Source organism: Schistocerca cancellata, chromosome 1 (assembly GCF_023864275.1).
Source record: "Schistocerca cancellata isolate TAMUIC-IGC-003103 chromosome 1, iqSchCanc2.1, whole genome shotgun sequence".
Classification (NCBI taxonomy): Eukaryota; Metazoa; Arthropoda; class Insecta; order Orthoptera; family Acrididae; genus Schistocerca; species Schistocerca cancellata.
The window spans coordinates 834,591,708-834,605,099 of NC_064626.1; the positions used below are offsets into that span (position 1 = coordinate 834,591,708).

A 13,392-nucleotide genomic window follows, 5' to 3' on the forward strand; every position below is an offset into this window, starting at 1 on the left:
GTTTTCCAATCTCCTGTTTAAGAAATGCCGAACATCGTGATGGAAGTGCGGTGGAGCAACATGCTGTTGGAGGATGAAGTCGGTGCTGTCGGTCTCCAGTTGTGGCATGAGCCAATTTTGCGCGGGTTACGCGTGAAACTTGTCCGCACGCGTTCAACCGTTTCTTCGCTCACTGCAGGCCGACCCGTTGATTTCCCCTTACAGAGGCATCCAGAAGCTTTAAACTGCGCATACCATCGCCGAATGGAGTTTGTTGAACTTCGTCCTGAAGTGTCGTTGCACTGTTATGACTGACTGATGTGAGTGCATTTCAAGCACGACATACGCTTTCTCGGCTCCTGTCGCCATTGTCTCACTGCGCTCTCGAGCGCTCTGACGGCAGAAACCTGAAGTGCGGCTTCAGCCGAACAAAACTTTATGAGTTTTTCTACGTATCTGTAGTGTGTCGTGACCATATGTCAATGAATGGAGCTACAGTGAATTTATGAAATCGCTTCAATCATTTGTAATAGCCCTGTACAAAACACAGTTCTATTACAGGAAACTGCCTTCTGCCGTACTTAAGAAACATATGAGCTTCATTTGGAAACCTGCTGAAGAAGCTATTTATTACTAGCTGCAAACAAAAATTATTTTGAATTCGTCATTTAAGCACACTATATTTCAAAACGAATTTTGTTCTGCCTGCTCTACCACCAGAGCAACACATTTCCTAGGAACGAGGTGAGTGATAACGTTTTCGTCAATAGCCGCAATTGCGTTGTCTCCTTCTTCGAATGAAGAACAGCTGCCAATTAGAGTAACTTAGAAGTACATATCCTCGGTGTAGCGAAGCACTAAATGAGGGAAATTCCTGTAGCCCAGTTTGTATATCAGTTAGATTTTCCTTTTTGAGTACGCTATTAAACAGCTCCGTACTTAAAGAATGGAAAGTTCCACAGGTCACACCAATACTCCAGAAAGGAAATAGGAGTAATCCGCAGAATTTCAGATCCATATAACTAGCGTTGATTTGCAGTAGGATTTTGTAACATGTACTGTTTTCGAACCTTAGGAATTACCTCGAAAAAAAAACGACATATTGAAAAACAGTTCGCAAGGTTTCAGAAATTATCGTTCCAGAGGAACTGAGTAATGAGTGGTATCGGCAGAAGATTCCAAATTGATTCCTTGTTTCTATATTTCAAGGTGTTTTCGACACTTCCTCAACAAGCGACTTCTGCTTACGGACTACCTTCTCAGTTGTGCGACTGAATTCTTGATATCGTGTTAAAAGGGTCACGGTTCGTAATAAATGACGGAGAGTCATCGGGTATAAGAGAAGTGATATCTGGTGTCCCCAAAAGAAGTTGTATAGGTTGTTCCCGATCTAGTCTAATAAAGGATTTAGGAGACAATCTCAGCATCCCTCTAAGATTGTTCGCAAATGAAGCTGTCATTTACCGTCTCGTCAAGTCATCAGATGACCAGAAAGAATAGCAAAAAGATTTAAATAAGGTATGTATATGGTAGGAAAAGTGGCAACTGACTTCAAACAACTAAAAGTGTCAAGTCATCAACATAGTGATAAAAGGAATTCGCTGAATTTCGGTTACATGATAAATCACACAAACATACAGGCTGTCAATTCAACTAAATACTTACGGACTACAGTTACCAATAAATTAATTTGGATTGATCACATAAATAATGTTGTGGAAAAAGCGAACTAAAGAGTCCTATTTATTGGCAAAACACTTAGAAGACGGAACAGGTCTACCAAAGAGACTGCCTACACTACGCTTGTCCGTCCTCTTCTGAAGTACTGCTGCGCTGTGTGGGATCTGCATCACATAGGATTAACGGAGGAGATCGAAGAGAGCCGTCCACTGCTTATAAAAGCGGAAGCCTCACCGGTCCACGACAGTCAGTTTTACCCCTGACGAAGATGACGGAGGTAGTCATCGAAAGCTTGGGATTTTATCCAAATTTGACGCGGCAAGTAAACCGAGAACTTTTTATGCGAGATCGAAGAAGTTCGCAGAGGGGCAGCTGGTTTTGTATTGTCAAGGAAAGGGGGAAAAGTATCACGATTTGATAATTGGGGTGGCAATTATTAAAACAACATCGTTTCACATTGTGGCAGGATCTGTTCACGAAATTTAATGCTGACATAGACAACATGATGGGGACGTTCCGGTTCTTATGGAACTATATAAGCCTAGATGATCAGAGTGCGTAGAAAAAATTGCATCTTTGTACAGCATAGACGTAAATAAGAAAATCTGCAGTTGAAAAAGATTCACGCAGATAACTTTGTTTCTGAAACACTCCACACTCTGCGCCTTCTCAGTGCTATTAATAAGTACGATATTAATAACATAGACCATTTCCAAACCTTATGGCAGCCTCACGGATTTCCTGTACTTTGGCTGTTAACCTGTGAATGTTGCTCAAGCAGAGGTGCCATTCAGAGCTTTTGCAAGAGTTAAGACGCAACTGTTTGAGAAATGCTGTGGAGCAAGAGCAACTTTTTGCATTAGCTCTGAGCACAATAAAGGCGGAGTTCGCCCACTTATTAGAATATACCTGTATTAGGAAGGAGTTCACATCTAACAAAAGCTACAAATGAAATAAAATTTTCTAAATAATCGAATTTATGCCAACTGCGAGCATCGAAAGAAGTTTTTTTTAATGCTTAGTTTGATTTTTACATTAAAATTTTCTGATTTAATACAATGAAACCGAAGCCCAAACAAACAATTTGGGGGAGGGGCCTAAGAGCGCTTACCTGGTCCTGAAAATCAGTTCCCCGTCCTGCCATCATGTTCTGTTGTTTTCCTCCCCCTGTAAATTTAAGGGGAATATCGAGATTTTTTACTTCAATAGGTCAACGACCGACTTCCTCCCCAAAGTTAAGTTCCTTAACTGTTTCTAATGACATTAGCGTAGACGATAGACTAAATGCTAACTGTTCTTCCTTGTATCACTGTAAAGGCAGACATATTGTAACCGGGAGATACACCACCGTCAATAGGTTAAACTTGATTATTTATTTTAGATAGAACTATGGAATCGTAGGCGATACGAGTAATTTGACTCGTTGTAGACCATCTTCCGATGTTGCAATTGCAGTATTTCTTCCTCCGAATGGGAAAATATTTCATTGGTGCCCACCTACACAGGGAGAAATGATCAGTGTAACAAAATAACAACTAGAGCTCGTACGGAAAGGTGTACGTGTTCATTGTTCCCACGCGCTGTTAGAGAGTGGTAGGGTGAAAAACTGTGAATTGCAGAGAAGACATGTAGAAGTAGTTGCAGATGCTGTTTTTCTCACTGCATCCACTTTACTTTTGGCCCAAATTCTTGTTCATAACTATCAGTATTCAGTCATTCTCGGAGTCTTTCCTCTCGTCACGTCTTCACAGCCAAAAATCTGTATTCTGAATGAAAATATTCGCCCTAAATTTAACAGAATACTTAAGGCTTGGATTTTGATTTTCCGAAAATGGGCTAACTATCCACGTATAATTCCCTTTCAGGATAATTGGAAACTTGCTGTATTAGTATTATCATCATCATCATTAGTACTAGTTGTAGTATGCACTGCTTATGTACTGTACATACTGTCATTTTGATTTACTTATTACATATGGCAAATGTAAGAAATCTGAGGGCCTTTACCAAATGAAGTAAACGAATAAATATATAAAATTAAATTATTATAGGTCTTTTCATATTATGTTCATATTGGACACTCAGCACAAACTCTTAGGGTTCATATTAATCTTGCGGCCCTACGGCACTGTCATCATATGGTACAACAGAACTGGGATTGGAATATCGCCTTATTTTCTATTTTTCAGTACTGCACAGTATTTGAGCTGCGTAAGTATTTTAAGCTGTACAATATAATCTGTTGAATGTACATTTTGTTTGTCAAAAATTACGTACGTCATACATAGCTAAAACGTATCTCAGCGGCCGGACTAAAATGATCACATAACGTGCGACATCACAGCTTTTTAGGAATCACCATGTGTCATATTATTTATTTTCAAGTCCAGCCATCCAACTGCATTTCATCAATATATGACTAGCCCAGATGTGTCCGTTTCGCAGTCGGATTACGACAGCCAGTGCGGAAGATTATTATGATTAAAAATGTATTTTGTTTGGCATGCCTCATATCGTCTACGGCCTCCGCGAGCAGGCAAAAGTGCCGCAACACGACGTGGCATGGACTCGACAAATGTCTGAAGAAGTGCTGGAGGAAATGAGTGCTGCAGGACTGACCATAAATCCGTACGAGTACGAGGAGGCGAGATCTCTTCTGAATACCACATTGCAAGACATTCCAGATATGCTCAATAATGTTCGTGTCTGTGGAGTTCGGAGGCCAGCGGAAGTGTTTAAACTCAGAGGAGTGCACTTGGAGTCACTCTTTAGCAATTCTGGACGTGTAGAGCATCGCATTGTTCTCCTGGAATTTCCCAAGTCCGTCAATATGCACAATGGACATGAATGGATGCGGGTGATCAGACAGGATGCTTATGTACGTGTAACCTGTCAGAGTCGTATCTAGACGTATGACGGGTCCCACATCACTCCAACTGCACGTACCCCACACGATTTCAGAGTCTCCTCCAACTTGAACAGTCCCTTGCTGACATGGAGAGTCCATGGATTCATGAGGTTGTCTCCATACCCTAAACGTCCTTCCGCTCAACACAATTTGAAATGAGACTTATCCGACCAGGCAACAAGTTTCCAGTCATCAACAGTCCAATGTCGGCGTTGGCGGGCACAGGGGAGGCGTAAAGCTTTGTGTTTTGCAGTCATCAAAGGCGCACGAGTATGCCTTCAGCTCGGAAAGTCCACATCGATGATGTTTCTTTGAATGGTTCGCACTCTGACCGTTGTTGACGGCGCAGCATTGAAATCTGCAGCAATCTGAGGAAGTGTTTCACTTGTCACGTTGAACGATTCTTTTCAGTCGTCGTTGGTCCCGTTCCTGCAGGATCTTTTTTGGCAGCTGCGATATCGGAGCTTTCATATTTTACCGGGTTCCTGATATTCACGATACACTCGTGAAATAGTCGTACGGTTAAGTCCGCCCTTCATCGATACCTCGGAGATGCTGTGTCCCACCGCTCGTGCGCCGATTATAATATGTTCGAACTCACATCAATCTTGATAGCCAGCCATTGTAGCAGCAGTAACAGATCTAACAAGTGTGGCAGACACTTGTTGTCTTATATAGGCGTTGCCGATCGCAGCACAGTATTCTGCCTGTTTCCATGTCTCTGTATTTGAATACGCATCTCTATACCAGTTCCTTTGGCGCTTCAGTGTGTAGTCAAAATGGTTCAACTGGTTCTGAGCACCATGTGACTTAACTTCTGAGGTCATCAGTCCCCTAGAACTACTTAAACCTAACTAAGGACATCACACAGATCCATGCCCGAGGCAGGATTCGAACCTGCGACCGTAGAGGTCGCGCGGTTCCAGATGTAGCGCCTAGAACCGCTCGGCCACCCCGGCCGGCAGTGCATAATCATAGGATCAAGCTGTAAAAGGAGGTCGAAATATATTTTTGCAGAAGGCAAAAGTAAGAAAGAAATAAAACTGATTATTTATTTCAGTGTCAGCTGCGGAAACATAAATTCATTGCTAATTTAGGTCAATGTTAATGATGCAGTAGCCATTCAAATGCAACGAAATAGACGTGTTGTACTGCAAATAACCAGTGAAGATTGGAAGAAAAGTTATCACATAATCTATCGTCTACGCCACCGTCATTAGAAACGGTTAAGAAACTTAACAGTGCGAATGGAGTCAGTCGTTGACATATTGAAGCAAACAATCTCTATATTCCCCTGAAATTTACAGAAGCAACAAAGAAACACAACATGATTTTCAGACCTCGGGTAAGCGTTCTGAGGCCCCTCCCCCAAATTTTTTGTTTCAGCTCTGATTTGTTGGATTAAATCAGAAAATTTTCATGTAAAATCTAAGAAAGGATTTAAAAAAGTACTTTTTTATGCTTACAGTTATATAAAATCGATTCCTTACAAAATTCTACTTTCTTTCTAGGTTTTTGTTAGAAGTGAAAGTTTTCATTATCCCGGTCCCGGTATAATCTGCTAAGGGGGCAAACTCTGACTCTGTTGTGATCAGAGGTATCCAAAAAGTCGATCTTGCTCCACTGTAGTTCTTCAACAGTTTCGTCTTATCTCTTACAAATGCTCTGAATGACGTCTGCTTGAGCAACATTAGCAGGTTAACAGTCAAAATAAAGGGATCCTTAACTCTACTATTACATTTACAATTAGCCTATATAATAAAACAGCAGTAATGAGTAGCGTTGAGGAGGTGCAGAGAGGGAAGTAGTTCAGAGACAAAATTAGCTGCATAAATCTGTTCGACTGCAAGACTTCTTCTTTCAAACTCTGGTTATTAACTTCTACGTTGTACAAATATTCTATGCCTTCTACGCTCTCTGGTAGTCCAGATTCATCTAGGCTTATATAGTTTCATAAGAACCGGAACGCACCCATCTTGTTGTCTATGGCAGCGTAACTTATAATTAAAATTGCAACAACTGTATCCAGAATAATCATGACAATATTTAGTTTACAGCTGCTCTCTTGGCTCAGGTTTTAATCTTCTTCTGTTGTTTCATCTATCATGCATTTTATTTTCCCTGTATTTCGAATCTTTACGTTCAAGTAGGCTGATCTTCCAATACTTTCCGCTACCTTGCAACTGTTTGCGTACATAGTATTCCCTCTGGCTCCCTAATTTATTTAATTCTTCCAGTGGACCCTTAATATCGCCACTTTCAACACCTATTGTGGCTTCCCTCACTTGACAAACAACGCTAGGTGTTTTTGTACTTCACAGAAGACATCAGATCATATTGAAATAATTTAAGATGCTTCTGAATGGCCTGTAGTTCGTATGTTCCACCGCATTCAGAGTTAAAAGTAAGTTCGAAATGGTCTGAAGTGCAAATAGTGACAAATTTTCATATCTCTTGTGTAGAATGGCAACGGCCTTGCCGCAGCGGATACACCGGTTCCCGTCAGATCACCGAAGTTAAGCGCTGTCGGGCGTAGCCGGCACTTGGATGGGTGACCATCCAGCCGCCATGCACTGTTGCCATTTTGCGGGGTGCACTCAGCCTCGTGATGCCAATTGAGGAGCTACCCGACCGAATAGTAGCGGCTCCGGTCAAAGAAAACCATCATAACGACCGGGAGAGCGGTGTGCTGACCACGCGCCCCTCCTATCCGCATTCTCAGTTGAGGATGACACGGCGGTCGGATGGTCCCGATGGGCCACTTGTGGCCTGAAGACGGAGTGCTGTGTAGAATACTCTTGTGTTTCGATTGCATTACCCACAGTCTGTCATATGAGAGGTAGTCATGTGCATCTAAGTTATATCTAGCATCTCATTACTATTTTATACTTTCTCCTTTTCATTCAACACGGAGAGTTGTTGTAGTGTCCTTATTTAGCGTGAAAGAGATACCGTTGTTTGAAGCGGAATGCCAATCACAGTATTGCCTAACACAAACTATTGTCAGAATGAAGAGCTCACTTGTCAAAGAAAGCAGATCCGTTCGAAAGTTTGATGGTTCTTATGTTCTTGTTACACTGCAGTACAATCTCGGTCGCATATAAAGACCCGAATCGCGGGCAACGTACACACTTTTACAGTAGGATTCATTTCAATCGTAATGTGTTGCAAATTGAAGGATTGTATTTTCAAACCATCTCATAGAAACGGACTTATGCAGGCCTCTTATTTTCTCGATTGGTGTAATCTTAGAAAACGAGCAGCAGGGTCTCAAACATGGAGGAAGAAACCATGACATTTACCGTGTACCTTGAAATTTGGCATATCTTCCTTGATAGCCGGAAAGCTGTGTTGGTAGAGCGTACCTGGTGAGGGCCGAAAATCGATCTCGACTCCCACAGTAGCAGTCTGGAGTTATTCGGTGCGGGATGTATTTAACAGTCCATGCGTTTGATTTCTTGCGATAGGCAAGTCGATGAAATGCAAGCTGTAGCATATTCATGGTCATTAAAATGCAGACCATAATGACTGGCGCTACCAGGTAATTGAATCACCGAGGGGTAGGTAACAGATGGCCTGCAGCGTGTGGCTTGGCCCAACACAACGCACTGTGCTGACAGTGGCAACGCGTTTGTGTAATCGATCTGCAGCAACAAGGTAGCTATATAAGCACATCAACAGAAAATGTAAATCTTTGACATTCGTACTTAGATCACACGCGTAAATTTAAAAATATCTGCGATTCTCAGCTACTGTCAAAATGTGATTAAGCTCGTAGCCGCGACGGGTATCTCTTTAAGGAGAAAAAAACTATTTATAAACGTCATTCCGCGTTTAACAGTATCCAGTGCTAGTGTAGAGTTAATAGAATTCTCTTCAACTTCATCTTCCTATGTTCGAGTCATTAGTTTTTTCCCTACGTAAATAGATGCTCTGAACATTATGCAACCGAACACTAAACATAAGCTACAAATCTGCATATATTCTGCTTTACTTTAATGCACGAAGAGTCAGGAACTCAATAACTGTGAAATATTATTCTGAGTAAAGTTGATAACGACTGTAGAGAAAACGTAAGAACCGGGAAGTGTTTTCATTTTGTCGATTCAGTATTACTTAGTTCACGTTGTGAAACAGCGCTGTCTAGCGGTGGCACAATTTAATAGATAATTAGGGTAATTGAAGCATAATAGGACGAGGCCGTAAATAACATAGAAATTTTATTATGAATTTTATGTCTGATGCTAAGGCAGACAAGGGATACTAAAACGTTTGTAATGATACGTCCGGCTAGAGGTAATCTTCCATAACTTTGGCGGGCCGTTACCCTATTTCAAGAGGACGTATGTAATTTTCTCCACGATGGTGTTTTCGGTTTAAAGTAAGCTCTTGTGGGAACACGAACAGTGCCTCACGCTTGTATACACCAGAGGGGCAACCTCAACAGTCAGACTATGGTGTCTGGCAACCTTACAGATCCGAGTAGCCTTCCAAGAGTTGTGGAAATGAACTAAGGCTGGTTGTACAAAGTAGCTCTTGCACGGAAGTGGACTGGCTTCTTTGATTACCGACATGCGAAATAGTACCTAGAGCTTGTTGTTGGTCTTAGTGTGCTAGTTGGTCGTCAATAGGGAAGACGCAAATTCCGCGGTTGGTACAGTCGACTTCCAGTTCAGTTGTGACATACGCACGGCTTAAGCGCCACGTCGTAGAAGTTACCTGGGTTCCCAGAAGCTCAGAGGTTCTGGATAGACTACCTGTTTCGTCGAGAAAAAAATTTACGCTGCTCGTTAGTTGCGACGACAATATATCAGAGCTATACTCTCATTAAAATTACTTTGTAACTGACATTTCGGCGAGTCAAGTGGTAGGTGCCAGTTGCGGTCAAATCGTAGTTCTCTCTCGAGCGCCGCCTGCTCACTATGTTGCCGATTGTGTACGTATGTCCAGCACCTCGTGAAGTGTCACTGGCTGTATTCCGGCAATACTACCTGTGACACTGCAGTGTGTCAACCACAAAGTAATTTTAGTCGGAATACACAGATTGATTCAAAACGAATAGCAGAAATTTGAAAATCGAGAACTCTGCAAAGATGAAAAGGACAGCTACGCTCCTTCCGTGCCGAGTGCAGGAAGTGCTGAAGTAGCATTTGATTCCTCATTTGGCCACTAGGAGCTCGTAAAGAAACCTTATCGTCTACAATTGCTTCAACCCCTTTGAGAGGCTGATAAAGTGAAAAGAATAGAGTTCTGTGACTCTTTCCTTCAGCAAATGGAAACATGATTGGTTCATTTTGAAGCAAGTGTTTAGTGATGAAGCAACATTTCACCCAACAGGAAAATTCAATCGGCACGTTGTCCGTATATAGGGCACTGAGAATCCGATGGAAATAATTCAGCATGAACGTGATTGCCCTGAGGTGAACGTTCTCTGTGCCATTTCAGCCTATAAAATTTTTGGTCCTTTTCTCTTCGAAAGTGCAACTCTAACTGGGCAAACCTATCTGAAAATGTTGTAGAATTGCCTGTTCCCTCAACTCGAAGACGAAGCAGGTCAATTCATATTCCAGCTCTGGCACTTATCTCTCCGAGCCTCCTGACAGCTCGTAGCGTGACAGAGCACTTCATCACTGGACTCTAAGAAGCCCTGACCGAAGTCCTTGAGATTTTTTCTATGATATTATGTCAAAAATATGGTGTTTCGACCACCTGTACCAGCTAACATTGAGGAACTAAAAGAAGTAATACCTGCAGCTATCCGAATTGTTACGCCGGAGATGCTACAGAGAGTGTGGAACGAATTCGAGTATCGGGTTGATGTCGCCCGAGTATCTGAAGGGGGTCATATTGAAGATACTCTCCTGGAAATTGAAATAAGAACACCGTGAATTCATTGTCCCAGGAAGGGGAAACTTTATTGACACATTCCTGGGGTCAGATACATCACATGATCACACTGACAGAACCACAGGCACATAGACACAGGCAACAGAGCATGCACAATGTCGGCACTAGTACAGTGTATATCCACCTTTCGCAGCAATGCAGGCTGCTATTCTCCCATGGAGACGATCGTAGAGATGCTGGATGTAGTCCTGTGGAACGGCTTGCCATGCCATTTCCACCTGGCGCCTCAGTTGGACCAGCGTTCGTGCTGGAAGTGCAGACCGCGTGAGATGACGCTTCATCCAGTCCCAAACATGCTCAATGGGGGACAGATCCGGAGATCTTGCTGGCCAGGGTAGTTGACTTACACCTTCTAGAGCACGTTGGGTGGCACGGGATACATGCGGACGTGCATTGTCCTGTTGGAACAGCAAGTTCCCTTGCCGGTCTAGGAATGGTAGAACGATGGGTTCGATGACGGTTTGGATGTACCGTGCACTATTCAGTGTCCCCTCGACGATCACCAGTGGTGTACGGCCAGTGTAGGAGATCGCTCCCCACACCATGATGCCGGGTGTTGGCCCTGTGTGCCTCGGTCGTATGCAGTCCTGATTGTGGCGCTCACCTGCACGGCGCCAAACACGCATACGACCATCATTGGCACCAAGGCAGAAGCGACTCTCATCACTGAAGACGACACGTCTCCATTCGTCCCTCCATTCACGCCTGTCGCGACACCACTGGAGGCGGGCTCTACGATGTTGGGGCGTGAGCGGAAGACGGCCTAACGGTGTGCGGGACCGTAGCCCAGCTTCATGGAGACGATTGCGAATGGTCCTCGCCGATACCCCAGGAGCAACAGTGTCCCTAATTTGCTGGGAAGTGGCGGTGCGGTCCCCTACTGCACTGCGTAGGATCCTACGGTCTTGGCGTGCATCCGTGCGTCGCTGCGGTCCGGTGCCAGGTCGACGGGCACGTGCACCTTCCGCCGACCACTGGCGACAACATCGATGTACTGTGGAGACCTCACGCCCCACGGTACGTCCACCCGGCCTCCCGCATGCCCACTATACGCCCTCGCTCAAAGTCCGTCAACTGCACATACGGTTCACGTCCACGCTGTCGCGGCATGCTACCAGTGTTAAAGACTGCGATGGAGCTCCGTATGCCACGGCAAACTGGCTGACACTGACGGCGGCGGTGCACAAATGCTGCGCAGCTAGCGCCATTCGACGGCCAACACCGCGGTTCCTGGTGTGTCCGCTGTGCCGTGCGTGTGATCATTGCTTGTACAGCCCTCTCGCAGTGTCCGGAGCAAGTATGGTGGGTCTGACACACCGGTGTCAATGTGTTCTTTTTTCCATTTCCAGGAGTGTAGATGAACTTTTTTTCCACTGAAAAAAACTTTGTTAAATACACTCCATATTAATTAATTACCCAAGTTTCCATCATGTTTCTTTGATTAAACACAGATTTTCAAAGTTGAGGTATTTTTTTAATCACCCTGTATGTCTGTACTCCGCAAGTCACCTTACAAGAGGAGGGTTCTTCATCTATCACCATCCCCTTTCCTCTTCTAGTCGCGAATGATTCGCGGGACAACTACTGTCGGTAAGCCTCTATGTGAGCTCAAATCTCTAATTTTACCTTCAAGGTCTCCTAGACCAGATGGATGCAGCATGTTGGCTGACTGCTATAGAAACGTAGACTCTCGAAATTTTAACAGTAAATCACATCAGGGTGGAGAACGTATCTCTCGTAGCGTCCGCCGCTGGGTTGGCTGAGGATCTCCGTAACGCTTTAGGTGTTGCTAATCGAACCTGTAACGAAACGCGCTACTGTTTTTTGGATTGTCTCTGTTTCCTTTATCAATCCTATCTCATACTGGTTCCAGTCTGACGAGCCATATTCAAGTATTGCTCACAAGAGTGTTTTGTAAGTTTTGTGGTTGTAGTACACTATCTGAGGATTCTTCCAATCAATATCAACCTGGCGTCTGCCTTAGCTGGGATTAGTTTTATTTGGTCGTTCCCCTTTAAATCATTCCGATATTTTGTGGATGTAATTGCTTCCAGTGATTACTATGCAAATCATGTAATCATACAGTAAAGAGTATTTCTGTCTATTTGTGCCCAATACGTTAATTTATTTATGACGAGCGTCAACTTCACCAAGTGTCGATCCGCTGTATATCCTGGAAGCTTTTAGTTACCCTAAGTTTCTTTGAAGACTTCCTAGTGTTGCATTTAATTATCGTTTTGAAAAACTGTTTTCTAAACGATATACAGACTTATTAATAAACTTGTTGAACTGCCAGTAGGTATTGCCAACTTCACCTCAATCAACATTTCTTAAGCTTTCTCTGAAACATTAATTGCTTTAAGTGTAATAATCTCCATTTTTGTCTTCCAGTTGTATGGACGTTACGTGTACATACATTAAATAATGAATTATAATGTGACAACCATTTAATACACCGTAAGCGTGTGTTTGTTTACCTTTTACTTGTCTGCAATGACAGCGGCTGTTTTAGTTGAATGAAAGACGCACGTTTGTGGAAAAGCACACAGCTTTGATGGTGTAAAATGATGACGTTGAGAGTAATATTTGGAAATAGTGCATCGCTGTAATCAGATGACTGTGATGTAAATAACAGTGTATAATAACCAAGGTGGGAAATGGAGTTGCCTTTAAACAAACTTGGGAATGAGACACGCAATATGAAGAAAAGGAAAAAGATATCGATACCTAGGAGGTTCGGTGGCTACTCTTGTATTATGCTCATCCTTCTCCTTCTACTCCTCCTACTCCTTCTTCCTCTTCTTCTTGTTCTCGTGCAGGTTCGTTTCGTACGTTGGTGATAATTACAACTATATCACTTCTGATTATACGAAAACTTCCTCGCTCCTGTGTGAAGCTCACGTCCTCAAGTTTCCAAG

The 13,392-nt window shown here is 43.2% G+C and overlaps 1 pseudogene; it reads left to right on the plus strand.

The window, feature by feature from the left end:
* Positions 1-7,032: 7,032 nt before the first annotated feature.
* LOC126100672 (5S ribosomal RNA) lies at positions 7,033-7,149 on the plus strand (annotated as a pseudogene).
* Positions 7,150-13,392: the final 6,243 nt, after the last annotated feature.